The following is an 18,296-nucleotide window of genomic DNA, read 5'->3' as shown; positions in this document are numbered from 1 at the left end:
CACAGTGATTTTCCCTCTCCTTTTTCACTTTGAACAATATCTGCTCCCATGGCATATCACAAAGATGCTTTTGAAACTACTCCTGAGTTTCAAAACGATTTGCAAAACACAAACTGTTTGCGACACCAAGGACCTTGCGTTTGAGGGACGCACGTCTAAAGTTGAATTGGGGCCACAGACTTCAGAGAACACACAAAAATTAACAGAAATATCAGCAAGACTGAATCAGAATACAGAATCTATAAATAGATTGGTAGAGGAGAACGCCACCACGCGCCAAATTGCCGAGGAGGCCAAAGCCACTGCCGGAGAGACACAGGAGAAGCTAGAGCCCCTTGCCAAGAAGGTCTATGAGCATGATGCAACATTGGCCTTGTGGGATTTACAGAGGAAAGAGAGAAATTTAAAATTAAGACTGATTCCGGAGAACGAAAGAGACAGCCTTGTGGAATACTTGACACGGGAGTTTGTGGATTGTTGGGACCTTGAGGAAGACGAATTTAAAATTACGACTGCCTTCAGATTGGGTAAAAAGCAAGATAGAAAGACACCGAGAGACTGTTTGATTACACTCAGATCCAAGGAGGAAAGAGACAAAATATTAGGATTACACTTCGAAAAGGCCCTGCAAATTGGAAACTCAGCTGTACAGATCTTTAAAGACATCCCAAAATACATTCTGGACTTAAGAAACTTTTACAAGGACCTGGTTCTCTTGCTAAAGAAGAACACTATTCGCTTTAGGTGGGAGTTCCCACAAGGACTGTCATTTGACTACAAGGCAAAGAAAGTGAAAATAAAGACAATTCAAGACAAAGACAAATTTTTGGCAAGATACCAGGAGGATTTACAGAAGGGGACTGTGGACGTACTTGCAGAACAGAGGAGAGCATTGGACATCTTGAATCTCTTGCCTGGACAAAAATCATTACCATCAGAAGAAGAGCAACAACTGGGAGCTGTTGGAGGAGTCTTAAGAAAATAACAAGATGGCTCTGCAATTCCTTAGTTGGAATTGTAATGGGCTCAATGGGCCTTTGAAGAGAAGACAAGTATTTCATATATTGAATAAAGAACAATTGGACTTGATATGCTTACAAGAAACTCACATAACCAGAGCCCATAGGAGATTACTTTCAAATAAAAGGCTAGGACAAGAATTTATTTCATCAGATAAAGTTAAGAAGAGAGGAGTTGTAATATATGTGAAGGAGAAATGGGCTCCAAAAATGATATTCAAAGATGAACAAGGGAGATATCTGGCTGTGGAGATACAAGTACATGGAGAAAAATTCTTAGTTGTTGGAATTTATGCACCAAATGAAGGCAAATCTGACTTCTTTAAGAGACTTCATGAAACCTTGACGGACTATTTGGATTACAATATGATAATCATGGGAGACATGAATGGCGTGGTCTCCACTAATATGGACAAGGCACAAAGATTAACAGTCACTAAAGAAGGGAGACTCCCTAAGACTTTTTTCGAAATGACAGAAAATATGGACTTGATAGACATTTGGAGAACAAGGAACCCTCTGGAGAGAGAGGGAACCTTTTTCTCCCAAGCAATGATGACCTGGACCAGAATTGACCAAATCTGGGTTACTAGTGGACTGGCTCCAAAGATTAAGAAAGTGGAAATCTGCCCAAAAACTTGCTCCGACCATAACGCCGTGAAGATGGAGATGAAACCCACAATAACTGGTCAATTTAGATGGAGAATGAATGACACCCTCTTTCGAGATAAGGAGATTCTCACGAAGGCCCAAAAGACTCTAAAAGACTATTTTGAAATAAATTTGAGGACCGACGTCGAGAAAAGAGTGATCTGGGATGCAAGTAAAGCGGTTATGAGAGGACTCTTGATTCAACAAAACTCAATAAAGAGGAAAAAACAAAATGAGAAAAAAGAGAAGATCTTGGAAATTATAAAAGAAGGAGAGAGGAAATTAAGAACAAAACCAAAGTCTCAGGACATTTTAAGAGAGATCAAGTTATATCAAACCCAATATATGGAATTGATGAACCAAGAGATTGAATGGAAGATAAAGCAAATGAAGCAAAAAACTTTTGAATCAGCAAATAAATGTGGTAAACTTTTGGCATGGCAATTGAAGAAAAGGCAGAAACTAAATACAGTTACAAGTCTAGAGGTGGATGGAAAGAACATATCTAAACCCAATGAAATTAGAAATTGCTTTTTAAGTTATTTCAAAAAACTCTATACTCAAGGCCCGCAAAATGAAGAAGATATAGACAAATTCCTTGGAAGATATGGATTACAAAACATCTCTCAGCAAAGTAAGATGGACTTGAACCAGAGAATCTCAGAACAAGAGATAGAGGCTGCCATTCAGAATATGCAACTGGGCAAATCTCCGGGACCAGATGGATTGACTTCTAGATACTACAAATCGCTGAAGGAATGGTTGATTCAACCATTAAGAGAAGTTTGTAATGAGATCCTTGAAGGAAAAAGGGCACCTGAATCGTGGAAAGAGGCATACATTTCACTCATACCAAAGTCAGAGACTGAAAAGACCCAACTCAAGAACTACCGCCCAATATCATTGCTCAATGTGGATTACAAAATTTTTGCAGACATTTTGGCAAAAAGACTTAAAAGAGTTTTGATGGAGATGATTCATAAGGACCAAGCAGGCTTTCTCCCTAAAAGACACCTGGCGGACAATGTAAGGAATGTTATAGACATTCTGGAAAAGCTAGAGGTGAATATAAACACTAAAGCAGTATTGATATTTGTAGACGCGGAGAAAGCCTTTGACAATATTTCTTGGAGTTTTATGAAGAAGAATCTGCATAGGATGGGGGTAGGTCCGGGTTTTGAGAATGGTATGGCTGCAATATACTCTGAACAAAAGGCCAAACTGATTGTAAATAATGTGGTGACTGAGGAGCTTAAGATAGAAAAAGGAACACGACAGGGGTGCCCGATCTCCCCATTACTCTTTATTACAGTTCTGGAGGTCTTGCTGAATATGATAAGAAATGACCAGCAGGTTAAAGGTGTGCAGGTCGGAGCTAAACATTACAAATTAAGAGCGTTCGCAGATGACTTAGTATTGACTTTGCAAGAGCCAAACACTAGTACGAAAAAGGTATTAGAAATAATACAGCAGTTTGGCCAGGTAGCTGGATTTAAGTTGAACAAGCTAAAAACCAAAGTTTTAGGGAAAAACCTAACAGATATGGAAAAGGAGAAATTTCAAGAGGAAACAGGTTTGACTGTGGTCAAAAAGGTCAAATATCTAGGGGTTTATCTAACATCCAAGAATCAGAATCTGTATAAGGACAACTATGAGAAATGTTGGTCAGAAATCAAAAAAGACTTAGAAATATGGTCAAATTTGAAACTGTCAATGTTAGGCCGAATTGCAGTAATTAAAATGAATGTATTGCCTAGAATGCTATTTTTGTTTCAGACCTTGCAGATTATTGACAAGATGGAATGTTTTAAGAGGTGGCATAAAGATATTTCGAAATTTGTCTGGCAGGGCAAAAAGCCCCGAATTAAATTTAAAATACTGACAGATGCTAAAGAAAGAGGGGGTTTTGCCCTGCCGGACCTAAAATTGTACTATGAGGCAGCAGCTTTTTGCTGGCTCAAAGAATGGATGCTCCTCGAGAATACAGACATCTTGGATCTGGAAGGTTTCAACAATGCTTTTGGTTGGCATGCATATCTTTGGTATGATAAAGTTAACAGTGCCTTCAAAAATCACATTGTTAGAAAAGCATTGTTTAATGTTTGGATAAGATATAAAGATCTATTGGAAAATAAAACCCCTAGATGGGTGTCACCAGTGGAGGCTAATGCTGTGAAAAAACTCAATATGGAGGTCGGATGGCCGAAGTATTGGGAAATCTTAGAACAGGATGGAGATAAGTTCAAATTACAAAGCCAGGAAAAATTGAAACATAAAGTGGAAAATTGGTTTCAATACCGCCAAATAATGGAATTTTTTAAACAGGACAGGAAAGTCGGCTTCCAGGTGGAAAAATCAAAATTAGAAACCGAATTGCTAGAACCTACCACTAAGAATTTATCTAGAATGTATAACTTGTTGCTGAAGTGGAATACAGAGGAGGAAACAGTCAAATCAGCCATGATTAAGTGGGCACAGGATGTTGGTCATAACATTATGTCAGATGACTGGGAATGGTTATGGAACACCGGTATCAAATTTACGGCATGTAATGCCTTAAAGGAAAACATTATGAAAATGGTATACAGGTGGTACATGACCCCAGTCAAGCTGGCAAAAATTTATCATTTGCCCGATAACAAATGTTGGAAATGCAAAGAGACTGAAGGTACCTTCTACCACCTTTGGTGGACATGCCCGAAGATTAAGGCTTTCTGGGAAATGATTTATAATGAAATGAAAAAGGTACTTAAATGTACTTTTCCTAAAAAACCAGAGGCCTTTCTCTTGGGCATTGTCGGCCAATTGGTGCCAAAGAAGGACAGAGCTTTTTTCATGTACGCTACAACAGCAGCAAGAATACTCATCGCAAAGTATTGGAAGACACAAGATCTACCCACTCTGGAAGAATGGCAGATGAAAGTGATGGACTATATGACATTGGCAGAGATGACAGGCAGAATCCGTGATCAAGGAAAAGAGACAGCGGAAGAAGAATGGAGAAAATTCAAAAGATATCTTAAGGACTATTATAAACTTAATGAATGTTAGAGTGTTTTGGTTCTTAGGAACAAAGGGATACAGTGACATAAGGTTAGAATATAGAGATGACTAAGATGATTAAGGTTGGAAAGTAACAATTGGGAGTTGCTATAAAATTATGGACATTGGGATGCAGAAAGGGGGGGTATGGGGAAGTCTTAGAAAAGAGGTTTATGAAAATATGTTATGAAATTATACGTGTATGTTTGTTTTCTTAAGTGTTTGTTTGTTTTTTAAAAAAATTTCGTAAAACCAATAAAAATTTTATAAAAAAAAAAATAAAGTTGAATTGGGGCCGAGGTGCTAGTTTTAATTCTTTGGATCCTGACTGTAATATGCAACTCTCCACTAAGTCACTCATAGTTCCACTGTGAAGTAAGCACCAGAAGTTAGCACATGCTCCTTACTAAGTGTCCACTGCGGGAACAAAAATTCTGAAACTCAGTATCATGAAAACATCGACTTGCACAAGTTTCCATTGCAGATAATGGGTAGTTAAATTAGTATGCATTGAAAAAGCCTCCAAGACTGTTATTCCTTGTTAGTGTTTCCATAGTAATGATATTATGGCTGCTGAGACATGTTTGCAGTTTCCCCAAACTTATTATAATTACATCGAGTGACAATACCAGATTGGAAAGGGTGCAGTGTTATTTTTCACAATTAATTTGAACCACCATTGGAAACAAGCTTCTCAAAACACTTAAATACTAGAGTATCTTAGCACTTGGATTCACCCAAGTATGAGAAGTGACCGGAATAGTTTAATCACTTGTAAGTGTTGGATTATTTCTGGCTGCATATGCAGAATATCACTGATCCAAAAGAATTCGTTGGGCACCTAAAATCTTCAGGTTACCCAGAAATCTGTTGCTAGGTGTCTGTTTGAATTCCCATCAATGACTCAAATGGTAAAGCATTCTCTTCTACCCGGACTGTGCCAATTCAGGATGCAGTGGAGCGGGAGAGGATATTTAGCTTGGGAGAGGTCTGATCCGCACAGGCAGGAAAATGAGCTCATGTTAGCTATCATGGTGCTTTCTAGATGGTGTAGACTACAGCTCCCATCATCCCTGACTATTGCTCATGGCTGAAGGGCATTTTAGTCCAAAATGTCGGGAGGGGCCAGAATAGGTTAGAATGACTCAGAAACTACAACTAATCCAGAATGTGGCAGCTAGACTGGTAACTGGGAGTGGCTGCTGGGACCATATAACACTGGTCCTAAAGGATCTTCACTGGACACCGGTACATTTCCGAGCTCAATTCAAAGTGTTGGTGCTGACCTTTAAAGCCCTAAATGGCCTCCGCCCAGTACAGTGGTACCTCGAGTTACAAATGCCTCAGGTTACAAACTCTTCAGGTTATAAACTCTGCTAACTTGGAAGAGTTACCTTGAGTTGAGAACTTTGCCCCAGGATGAGAACGGAAATCGTGTACCGGTGATGCAGCAACAGCAAGAGGCCCCATTAGCGAAAGCACGCCTGTAGTTAAGAACAGTTTCAGGTTAAGAACGGACCTCTGGAACGAATTAAGTTCGTAACTAGAGGTACCACTGTATACCTGAAGGAGCATCTTCACCCCCATCATTCAGCCCAGACACAGAGGTCCCCCCTGAGTGTCTTCTGCTGGTTCTCTCACCATGAGAAGTGAAGCTTCAGGGAACCAGGCAGAGGGCCTTCTTGGTAGTGGCGCCCTCCTTGTGGAACGCCCTCCTTTCATATGTCAAGGAGATAAAGAACCACCTAACTTTTAGAAGACACCTGAAGGCAGCCCTATATTGGAAGGTTCTTAATGCTTGATGTTTTTATTAAGTTTTTAGATATGCTGTAAGCTGCCCAGAGTGGCTGGGGAAACCCAGTCAGATGGATGGGGTATAATAATAATAATAATAATAATAATAATAATAATAATAATAATAATAATAATAATAATAATAATATAGAATGCCATTTTTGCATAATCTCCCATTATTACTATTTTTTATTTTTTAAAAAACACTTCAGATAGCCAACACTAGAACACCAGGAAGAGTGGTTCTCATCTGTCCTGGTGCCCGTCGTGCTAGTGTTCTACTTACAGGGAGTTTGTGATGTAGGGGAGACCTAAAACTTGATTCCCACCTGAAACCTGGTGGTACCTTTAAAGCCTATCCGTTCATTCCAACCTCATTCTGCTTCATGTGTAGACCAGATCCGAATGTGGAAAAGCCTCAAGCTCCATCGAGATTATAGCATGTCAAAGAGAAGGCTAAGCTGAGCCCTGTGCCTTGACTTGGTAGTTTCCTACATGCAGTCTGCCTATCTTGGCGGATTTACAAAATGACAAGTCTTTCATCCACCCAGCACTCTGTGCTGACATTTTTCAGAGTGTTTCATTTTCTGGTCAGGGATGAGGAAGGAAAAATTACACCTCCCTCTAAGTGCAAATGGGGAAAAAAAATCCCATTCTTAGGACTTTTGAGAGACATAAATCAGACTAGTTGCTAGTCCCAGCCCTGCAATGGGTTAATGCCAATGCATTATTTAAAAAGTATATTATGTAGCTTTGGGGCAAATCCCAACACTTATTTAAAACTAAAACAAACTATACCGCATTATAACAGATCTACAGCTTATTTATTTACTTAGTTATTTAAACAAAGCATATTCTGCCTTTCAAATAAAGTACAAAGTCCAAGATGGGTTAACCTTAGTCACTGGATTGCTTAGGATGTACATAATAATTAATGATAATAATAATTATTTATTATTGCCGCAGCCACTCTGGGCGGCTCCCAACATAATATTAAAAACACAAAAAACAAACATTAAAAACTTTTCTATACAAGGCTGCCTTCAGATGTCTTCTAAAAGTCAGATAGTTGTTTATTTCCTTGACATCTGATGGGAGGGCCACCACCGAGAAGGCCCTGCCCCTGGTTCCTTGCGACCTTGCTTCTCGCAGTGAAGGAACCAGCAGAAGACCCTCAGAGCTGGACCTCAGTGTTTGGGCTGAACCAGGAAGGGTGGAGACACTCCTTCAAGTATACATGACTTATTGAATTGAGAAGTGTCTAAGCCTTTTGCCCTTGTGTTCTGTTCTTTCTCTCTTCTGCTCTAGTCTTGCCTGGGTTCACTAGATATAATTCCATCGTTTGCCGGGGCTGGAGCAAACTAGGATCTTGAAGCTGGTTTAAGAGCTGGTCAGATGTGCTCTGATCCCAGTCACCGTGGATTTCTGGTTCAGGAGAAATAATAATAATAATAATAATAATAATAATAATAATAATAATAATAATAATAATAATAATATCTTTATTGTCATTGCCCCCTCTCGGGGACAACGAAATTACTTGGCTGCTCCATCCACCCAGGTAGGGCACTCCACACAAAATCAAATCAACTATAAAAACACTAATTAAAACAATACAGTATAAAACAGCAAGGAAGATTAGATGACTTTCAAAGTCCAGGCTTCCCATTCAGGGCCGAGATCGCTCTGGGAAAGAAGCTGTTCTTAAGACGGCTCGTTCTTGTCTTCATCGTCCTGTATCTCCGTCCCGACGGCAGGAGCTCGAAGAGACAGTGACCAGGATGCGATGGATCTTTTACTATGTCCAGTGCCTTCCTATGGCACCTTGTGGCATAAATCTGCTCTAAGGTGGAGAGTGGTCAGCCAACAATGCTCTCTGCTGCCTTAACAACTCTGCACAACCCCAACCTGTCCCGGGTAGTACAGCTTCCGTACCACACCCATAAGCCATAAGTGAGCACGCTCTCAATGGCACAGTGATAGAAGGCAAGCAGCAGTTTCTGCGGAAGATGGTTTTTCCTTAGAATTCTCAAAAAGTACAGTCTCTGCTGCGCCTTCTTCACAAGCCCCCTTGTGTTGACACTCCAGGACAGATCCTCTTGTAATTCAATGCCCAAAATGAATTGGGAGAGGGTTGGGGTTAACGCAGGAAGTCTTCAGTCGTAGTGTCCCAAGTTGGGAGCAGAGAAGGGGCATTGTGAGAACGAATTGCAAGGGCATGAGGCTCACGCATGCATGTTGCCTTGGGTTCTATCATGGCAGGAAGGCAAAGATATAAATGTAAGAGACTAGCGTATTTCTAAACTGGGTCCCGTAGTGCTTCCTTAAATGGATTGCATTCCTATTGTTTTTGAGGCTAGGGCTCTGGCAATTTCCATAAGATGGGAGTTTCATAATATGCAGCAACTGACAAGATGCGCTCTCTTTGCCAATATGAGCAAGTTTAACAGAACACAGAGAAGTAGGATGTCTCTAAGCTATGTTGGGCCCCACCAGTGCAAAGTTTTATAGGCAGGCGGCATTTGAATTATACGTAAAGTCAGCAATGGTTTTTAAGCTTTGTTTTGAAGGGATCATTGGGCAGTTATTGGGGCCTTCAGTTAGGAGAGCAATAATGGCTTTTAATGCATCCTTGAGGATGAGTCAGCAAAATTGGTGTAAGTATAATGCAGTGATACAGAATTAGGCAGCATGGCTTGTGAATGACATTTGACATTTATAAGTTATGCAAGTTTATTTTTAACGTTCCTTAATTTATTAAATTTATATCCCCACTTCCACTAAATTGTTTTTAAGGCGGATAATGATAACAGTACAAATGCAGTGGATAAAATATAATGAAATAGTTTAAAGCTTCAATAAAATACAGAATAACACATGTAAAAAGGCAGGTGAGGCATCACTCAAATATTTATAATCTGTACTTTCATAATGTATATCGAGTCTGTTTACATGAGAATGACTTAGTTGGAGATCAGTGCAGTTTACTTGGTCTGCATTCAACCAAATGTATTACAGATTACTTAAGAGGTTTTTCTTCTCGGATTCAGGTGATTCAGATGTGTGGTTAGCCAAACAAAAGGTTTTGCCTGCGAAAGTGAGTAACAAATTTATTGTACTTCCTCAGTGCTTTTTCCATGACTGCTGTGTCTCATGAACAGCTCGGCCTAAAAGCTTGCTTGGTTTATGCAGCATTGTATAATACAAGAACATACTGTGTTCAGTTGGTGAACAATTTTGGAATTACTCACTATATGTTGTGAGAATATCGCACTCCAGACGTTCACATAGCTTCTATGGATTTTTTCACACTGCAGATTAGGCCTGACTAATTTACAAACTCTGCTAATGAGCCCTTTGGGTTTTGAACATCTGTAGAACAAAACTTTAGTAAGAAAGTCCCAAGTGTATTCAAAACATTCTTAAAATATTTTTACTGTTTTTCGGAGTCATGTGCTGCCTGCTAAAGTTGCCCTGCCAAGATGCGAACCCTCTAGTCTAGTGAGTTTACTCCACTGAGCTCACTTTCAGTAATCCTGTTGTGTGGCACTACTTTACTGTACTAGATCAGTACTGAACTGCAATTTATTGATTTTGGGAGGCAGGGGGACAAATTACCCAATTTTGGAGCCTGCCGCCAATGTTTCGTAACTAAAATGTGCATATCACGTCTTGACTGTACAAGATGAGTGCTGAAATGCAATTTTGAGGGAGGGGGGAAAATCAAAATGTTCAACCAGAGAAGAACTTCCGGTAGAAATGGTGTTGTTTGAGCTTGACAGTTTGTCTACTGAACTAGGTAATTGCAAACTTCATGGCTACAGAAAACGGAAGAGAGACACGCCCTGCCATTTCCTGTTTGTTTGCCAGCTTGATAATCGGAATACCGTGCTAGATGGTTTTCATCTAGTGTGGCGTTGTTCTTTTAAATACGTAGTTCCAAGCCCAGCCATCTGCCCCCGTGGTTCATGGTTTAATTTTATCTTGTCACCTATCTCTTGACTGCATTCTTGCTGCTTGGTGAAGTAATTACCGCACACTTTATTTATCTGATTGGAACTTTAGCTCACGCTACCGCCGAAGCTTAGAGCCTTTTAGAAAGCATTTGAAATGCATGCATAAGAACTATCTCATTACAACGCTGTGCAGGGCTGCCAGTCAGACAGGGTGAAAACACAGCACAGTTGGGCTGTTTTTTGTTTTGTTTTGTTTTTGCTTTTAGGATAGAAAATTAAGAAGCAAATACATTTTTGGTTCCCAGGCTTCCTGATCCCTGCCCTTAATGTGAAAGGGTGGGATTCAAACCCTGGCCGCTGCTTAATGAAGCACCAGGACCAATGTCTGCAGCCCTGCTGCTCATCCTGGCTGGGTCAGAAAGTGGGACATGGGGAAATCACTGCACCTTCCTGAATTGTGTGATTGCAGTGGGGCCAGCTTGGGATCCAGTGGATCCTAGATCAGCTCTGCTCTTCCCCTTCCCCACCCTAGAACTCCCCGTTTCCAGACTTTCCATAGGCTGCTGCTGGCAGGGATGCTGCCAGGGGCGCATCAGCCCTCCCACATGTTTGGCAGGTGGAACGGGAAACTCTGTAATACTGCCATCCCTCTTTGCCAGCAGCCCAGTGCAAAGTGGGCATTCCCCGGTGAATAGCAGGACTTTGCAGATTCAGACTGGATGCTAGCTGACCAGTATTTTCTACTAGCTGATTATGAAGTGCAGTCCTCTATGATACTGTGACAGTAACATAATGCATTTTCAAAAGCCAGTATGAGGCCCACCAGCTATATATTAGGAATCCAGGCATTATCTAGGCTAATAAACACTCCACATATTTTTCTTTTTATCTGCAATTCAGTTCACGACTTTTGACTTCTTTTTATTCCTTGCTTTTCTGATTTTTAAGGCTGATTAATGCTGCATTAAATGAACGCTGTTTGTACATTTCCTTGCATGTGTGTTTTGGCTTCCCATGGAGCAAAACAACCAGTATTCTGCTAAATCAATTACAGAACCGTGGATGCATGTATACGAAGCATAAACAGAGGGTTCCTACTCAAATGTGTTTTTCCTTTGATGACAAGTGTAATGAGAATATGAAAATGAATCCATTTCTTTGGAGCAATAATAGAACATAGTTTAAAGTGAAATCTTCCTTTTGTAGCTGATGTTTGTAATTTCTTCAGTGCTAATTCTTTAGCCTCCCCATTTAGTAATCCTCTGAATAATTGATTAATTGAATGGCTGGAAAAATCTGGAAACAAGTTTCAGTTATGTTCCTTATTCGTTTGAAGCCCCAGAGAGCAAGATTATTTCTATTTTCTTGTGTAGTTTAGGAACAACATTCTTTCTGAGATGCCCTGATACAGGCTGTACAGCAGGGGTCAGCAAACTTTTTCAGCAGGGGGCCAGTCCACTGTCCCTCAGACCTTGTGGGGGGCCGGACTATATTTTGAAAAAAAAAAATGAACAAATTCCTATGCCCCACAAATAACCCAGAGATGCATTTTAAATAAAAGCACACATTCTACTCATGTAAAAACACGCTGATTCCCGGACCATCCGTGGGCTGGATTTAGATGGTGATTGGGTTGGATCCGGCCCCCGGGCCTTAGTTTGCCTACCCATGCTGTACAGCTTCCCACCTCGTGCCTCCCCTTTGCAAGTGGTGGTGGGGTGGAACCACAATGCTAGCTTTGCGGCAGTGGCATCCCTGGACCCGAGAGGGAGCAGGGTAAGGGTGAAAAGACTAGGAGGTCAGGGCTGGGTAGTGAGAACCAAGATGGTGCAAAACCCTTACCTCCTTCCTGCCTCCCACCTGGTGACTCCCCTTTGCAAGCAGCAGTGGCACTATTTCCAGGAAGCTAGTGTAGTGGCTCCTCTCCGCTGGTGAGCTGCATCTGCTTGCCACTCTTGCAGGATAGACGTACCCCTGTAGGGTGGCCCATGGATGTCTCCATTGGCTTCCTACATTTGCTGTATGTCTGGGACTGTAAACAACAACACTGGTTGGTCAGGCAGGCCTCATATACATGACTGGAGTAGAGATGGTAGATTCTGAATTTTTTTGGCTCTCTCTCATTTTACCAGTCCTAAATTCAGCTCCCCAAATCTCTGGAGCGCTTTTTAAAATGTCCTTTAAAAAAATCTGCATGAAAATTATTCAGCAACTTTGTGTAAATTTCTCATAGTAACTGCATGTTGTATGTGCAGTTTTGACCAATGTGCACATGCTTGCCATTACAGTGGTGCCCCGCAAGACGAATGCCTCGCAAGACGAAAAACTCGCTAGACAAAAGGGTTTTTCGGTTTTTGCGTTGCTTCGCCAGACTAATTTCCCTATGGGCTTGCTTCGCAAGACGAAAACGTCTTGTGAGTTTGTTCGCTTTTTTTTTAAAGCCGCTTGAAGAGGCGTAGTTGCGACGGACCGTGCTTCGCAAGACGAAAAACATCGCAAGACGAAAAGACTCGCGGAACGAATTAATTTCGTCTTGCGAGGCACCACTGTAGTTTCTCCTAGTATAATGCATATAATATTATTTTCACTAATATATTCATTTTCATGCACACATCCTTCTCATATATGTATTTTTGTAGAAGGCGATTAGGCTGGATCCGGCCCCCGGGCCTTAGTTTGCCTACCCATGATGTAGGCATCTGTGAAGGAATAATGGGGTATGTAGTTTGAACCATTGCAGTTATGGGCAAGCTTATCTTTACCATTATAGCACCTGATTTAAATAGATTGTTGGTTCCTTCACTGCTCAGTCTCATAAAAACAGAACAGTAAGAAAACCTAGAGAGATAAACCATTGGTTTACATAGATTCCTATTTTACTTCCATTACATTTTGATATTTTTGGGTGTGATATTGACCACAAATTTGGTAATTTAAAGTTTTATGATCTGGAGCTTTTTTTTGTGTGTGTGTGTGTGGAAAATATTATATACCTGGAAAGGTGAATATTAGAGAATTCATTGTCCAGGCTCTGTCACAATTCTCCACATAACTTTCAGAGTCTCATAATCTTCAGCCCACAATCATTCCTGTTCAAGCATTTAAGCCTTACTCCTACATATAACAGGGGAGCAAAATATTTGTTATGACATACTGCCTATAAAGGTTTGTGTTTTGATTTAGGAAACTGATATAAAAATGTCACTGGATGCTTAGTCAAGATATTCAGCAGAATAATGCAGTGTCCGTGCCCATATTTTTAGAGCTAAAGTGCTCTTTAAATGGCAGTAATTTGCCTTGGTGTTCTCTTTTTTTAAAAAAAGGGAAGATGTGTTAAGGGCAGATGGGGGAAAAAAATCAGGGCCAGTTTGTGAAATTGGCTTTGTGAAGTATACCTAGTATAATGTCATGCCCTTTCCACATGACCCTCTTTAATTCTTCTCTACCCAGCTCATATTCTCCCAAGTTAATGTTTATTTACGTCTTCCTCCTTGCAACCCCAGAAGCTCTGCTTATGTGAAAACATAGCCCTATGAGCAGGAGAGGGTGGAAATAATCAAAACATTGCAGCCACTTGGAGCATGCAAGGAGCAGACAGTTGCTTCATACAGATTAAGGCAAGCTTGTGAATCACTGCTCTTTATCCTGCTAATTTAGACTTGTTTTAAATGCCCGCTTTGGGCTTTGTTAAGCCCTTTAGAACTCTTCTTGGTGTATTCCACCGAAGTTGCTAAACTGAGGCCAGAATGAGCCTGGAAGCAGATCTTCTCTGTAGCAGAACCTTGAACTTACTTCTCAGTGGTGTCTGTTAAATATTTGCAGTTCAAGGGTTTTGAAACTTTGCCCCAGTGAGACTTGGGGACGGGGAGGGTGGAATGTGTTCAAATCATCGCAGGGATGATAAAGGCAGGGCAAGGGGAGACAGCTTAAATGCTCGGCGCTCATTTTCCTCCAAGGTTGGGAGAAGGGGCAGGTTAAATGAAACTAGAAGGGATAGGAGGAGGCTACACAGCAGTGGATTCATGGCAAAAGGTCCAGTGCTTGCTAAAAGTGCCGAAATAAATAGGGAGTTGTATCATTGTCCACCGGCACAACTAATCAGTGCAACAAGCTCAGAGGCAGAAGGCAGAAAAAGGACATGGTCTAAACTAGGAAGCTGGGATATGGTCAGGGAGGAGCAGCTTATAAAACAGTGGAGGCTCCTCACACTTGTGAGTACTAAGTTTTTTTGTAGCTGAATGTTTGAAATCAATTACAGTTTTAATGTTTGTAGGCATCCTGGAGGTTGATCAGTGTTGGGAACAGGATACAGTGGTACCTCGGGTTACAGACGCTTCAGGTTACAGACGCTTCAGGTTACAGGCTCCGCTAACCCAGAAATAGTACCTCAGGTTGATAACTTTACCTCAGGATGAGAACAGAAATCGCATGGCGGCCACAGCAGGAGACCCCCATTAGCTAAAGTGGTACCTCAGGTTAAGAACAGTTTCAGGTTAAGAACGGACCTCCAGAACAAATTAAGTTATTAACCCAAGGTACCACTGTGTTGGGCTAGAACAGGCAGGGGGTGCTATATTGTAGCCATCCAGGTTTTTGTACTATTCCATTCATCTCCAATCGTTGGCCAGACTGGTTGAGGCAGCTGGAATTGAACAACATCCACAGCCACATGCTACTCAATCCTGGGTTAGACCCTAAGTCTGCTTAGTACAGTTTTTGTCTTGTATTCTTAGGCATATGAGATTGAGCACTAAATGTCAATGAACCTCAATGGATATGTTCAAGCTGTTACCTTTATTACTGTCACTGTTTAACATTTATGTTTTTTGGAATCTTATCCCTTCCCTCCTTTTCAGAGAAAATTCAGGGTGGCGGCTTACAAAAAATAGGTTGACAGTAATGAAATATATGGCAATCCCCATTAAAAACTATGGATGGGGACATCAAACCCAAAAACTCCAAACAAAATCCCAAGATAGCTAATGAAATGAAGGCATAAAAGATACACCAGCAAAAACAGAACAATCAGGTAATAGCTGTTTGAAAAAACAAAACCCACCCTGTCTGTTAGCCACTTAAAACAATACAGTGGTGTGTGGTGTACCTCATGGGAAGAAGTATTGAACAGGTTAGAGGCCCTAGCTGTAGTTACTGGGGGGGGGGGTCCCAGTTTCCGTCATGGTGTCCCGTTGCGCCAGAAGCGGTTTAGTCATGCTGGCCACATGACCTGGAAAGCTGTCTGTGGACAAATGCCGGTGCCCTTGGCCTGAAAGCGAGATGAGCGCCGCAAACCCTTAGTCGCCTTTGACTGGACTTAATCATTCAGGGGTCCTTTACCTTTACCTTTACCCAGTTCAATAAGGGATAGATTTCTTTAGGGATATATATTTATTTTTATTTTAAAAAAACCCCTACTGCTATTATTGATAACAAACATCCCCAATGCAAAAATAAATAATAACACCACCATTCTTTGAAACGACTTCATCAACTAATAACAATGTTGCTACCATTTTGCTGTATTGTGACTAATACATTAAACAAGCTAGCAGTATAACATTGTGTTTTATCTTTATCTGTTTAGGGGTTTTAAAGGTTAACACCAGCACCTTGAATTTGCAGATCAATAACAATGTGCTGTGCTGTTCAAAGAACAGGGTGGAGTTGGTTTTGCCCTATAATTCTTTGCCATAGCTGCATATATCCATGCAGTATGTATCCATTTGCTGCATGAAATACTTGGGTAAATACCAAAGTAGAAGGTTGTGCATTGTTAATTTTAGTATTAAGAATCTTGCTACAGAAATGTTGGGAGATCCTTATTAAATGGATAACAACATACACAGCTTCTTGCGATCAACCATTTATGGTATATTTTATTGTGGCGATAAGCAGGTAACCATAAAACACATTTCTCTTTTCAGTATATCTATCTTTCTGAAGAGCATTGTATGTGTTTTATAGCGTATTTTGGGATAAAGAGAAAGTAATGATTTCCACAGCGGTAGACATAATGAACAAAAAAGGATTGCTAGAAAATGTAAAAAATATATATCCAGAAATTGCTATTCCTTTAGAAACCTCTTGCGCACGTCGTGTAATATTGATCACTTGTGACTTTGCACACTGTAACTTTGGGAAAAGATAGATTTTTATCTCCTCTTCCAAAGAGCATTTAAAGAGTGGCATGGTGATTCCACTGATGAATGACTGAAGGAGGTTTCTGGATTGATGAATCTGGAATTGGGGTGGTGTTTTCACAGACCGAATTCCAATAACATGCCAAGACTGATTGCGGCATGCTCTGCACCTAATCACAGAGGATTTCTGTGTCCTAGCTGGTTAGTGCTGCAATTATGGCTTTTAAATGGGGGTGGGAGACCACTGTAGAAGAGGCCAACATTCCTCATGTTACTTTGCTCCAGGAAATCAAAATACTAAAGACAGCAAGGTTAAAAATCTCCCAGTCTCACTGTTTTATCTTTTTGATTCCTTGTCTTTATAAGAGGTTAAGAGCAGAATCCCATATGTGTTTACTTAGAAGTAAGCCCTATTGAGTTCAGTGGGACTTAGGGAAGAGTGTACTTAAGCACCTTGAACTTTATAAATCTTACTACTTAGTAGGCTTGTATAAAATCGCACTCCAAAGCTGCAATCTTTTGCCCACTTCCCTGACAGTGGTCCCCACTGAACCTAGTGGGACTTACTTTTGAGCAGACATAGAATCATACAGTGGTAGAGTTGGAAGGGACCCTGAGAATCGTCTGGTCCAATCTCCTTCAATGCAGGAATATGCAGCTGCCCCTTACGGGGATCAAACTTGCAACCTTGGCATTATCAGCACCATGCTTTAGCCAACTGAGCTATGTATTAGCACTGTACTGAAATGTGTGAGGGCTGGAATGGTGGAAGAAATTTGAATATCGCCTGATGCATCAGGCAAGACTAGTATGTTCACCGTTTTCTTGGTTGTGTAGATGTACCGGGGAAAAAATGGCATGGCAATTCATTTTTATTAGAATAGTCCTTTACTCGTTTTACTGGAGGGGCCCCTTGAAGAAGAGCGGGAGATTGGTGGTTTGAAGGCACTCTGCTAGCTTTCCAGGAGGCGGGTTGCTGTTGCTTACAAGGGGGGAGACAGGAAGGGGTAGTAAGGCCAGCATGGTGCAAATGCACCAGCAGGAACACAGGATTGGCTTTGCCAGTGTGTTTACACCACACAGACTTCTACATTGCCTCATCCCTGTTCCTCCCAGCATGCAACAGTGACCCACCTCCCAGGAAGCTAGTGTAGTGGCTCACATGGCAAGCCAGTTCTTCAGGCCAGGATTCTGCTACTACATTTCAGGTGTGTGGCTAGGAGCTGTCCCTTCATACATTTCTCATGCCTCTGAATTGGCTGCAGATGGCCAGTGGTATTCCTCAGGTGGCTGGACTTTGTTCTGGGCTTGCCTCTTGCTGATCCCATCTTTAGGTTCTGATTCAAATGGGCTGTTGCAAACATACCTACAAAGGCACTTCCATGCATAAGGAATAAAATATGTACCCGCAAGTAGAAATCACTACGCTTTCCCCCCATGCTTAGAGAATTTCATCGGGCAGGCAAAGGGTGCTCCGAGCTTTCTGAGAGAGAGAGAGAACAAATCCTATGCAACAAATTCACCACTTGTGAAAACACCCTCTGCTTTTCAGAGTTAACTAAACTGGAACAAAACCATGCAATCTTGTGAAAGTCCCGTCAGATTAATTTGGTTTATGAAATTTACAACAGCTCTTCTCTCTCCCACGGGCCGAAAAATACCGCAGTTGTTTGCCTCTCTGAATAATAATCATT

The 18,296-nt window shown here is 41.1% G+C and overlaps 1 protein-coding gene across 21 annotated transcripts in view; it reads left to right on the top strand.

Moving 5' to 3' along the window:
* The window catches only part of MBNL1 (muscleblind like splicing regulator 1), a 183,877-nt gene that overhangs the window by 21,255 nt on the left and 144,326 nt on the right, over positions 1 to 18,296 (top strand). The window lies entirely within an intron of this gene.

The sequence above is a fragment of the Podarcis bocagei genome, assembly GCF_964188305.1.
Source record: "Podarcis bocagei genome assembly, chromosome: 4".
Taxonomy (NCBI): Eukaryota; Metazoa; Chordata; class Lepidosauria; order Squamata; family Lacertidae; genus Podarcis; species Podarcis bocagei.
This window is presented reverse-complemented; position numbering and strand designations above follow the sequence as displayed.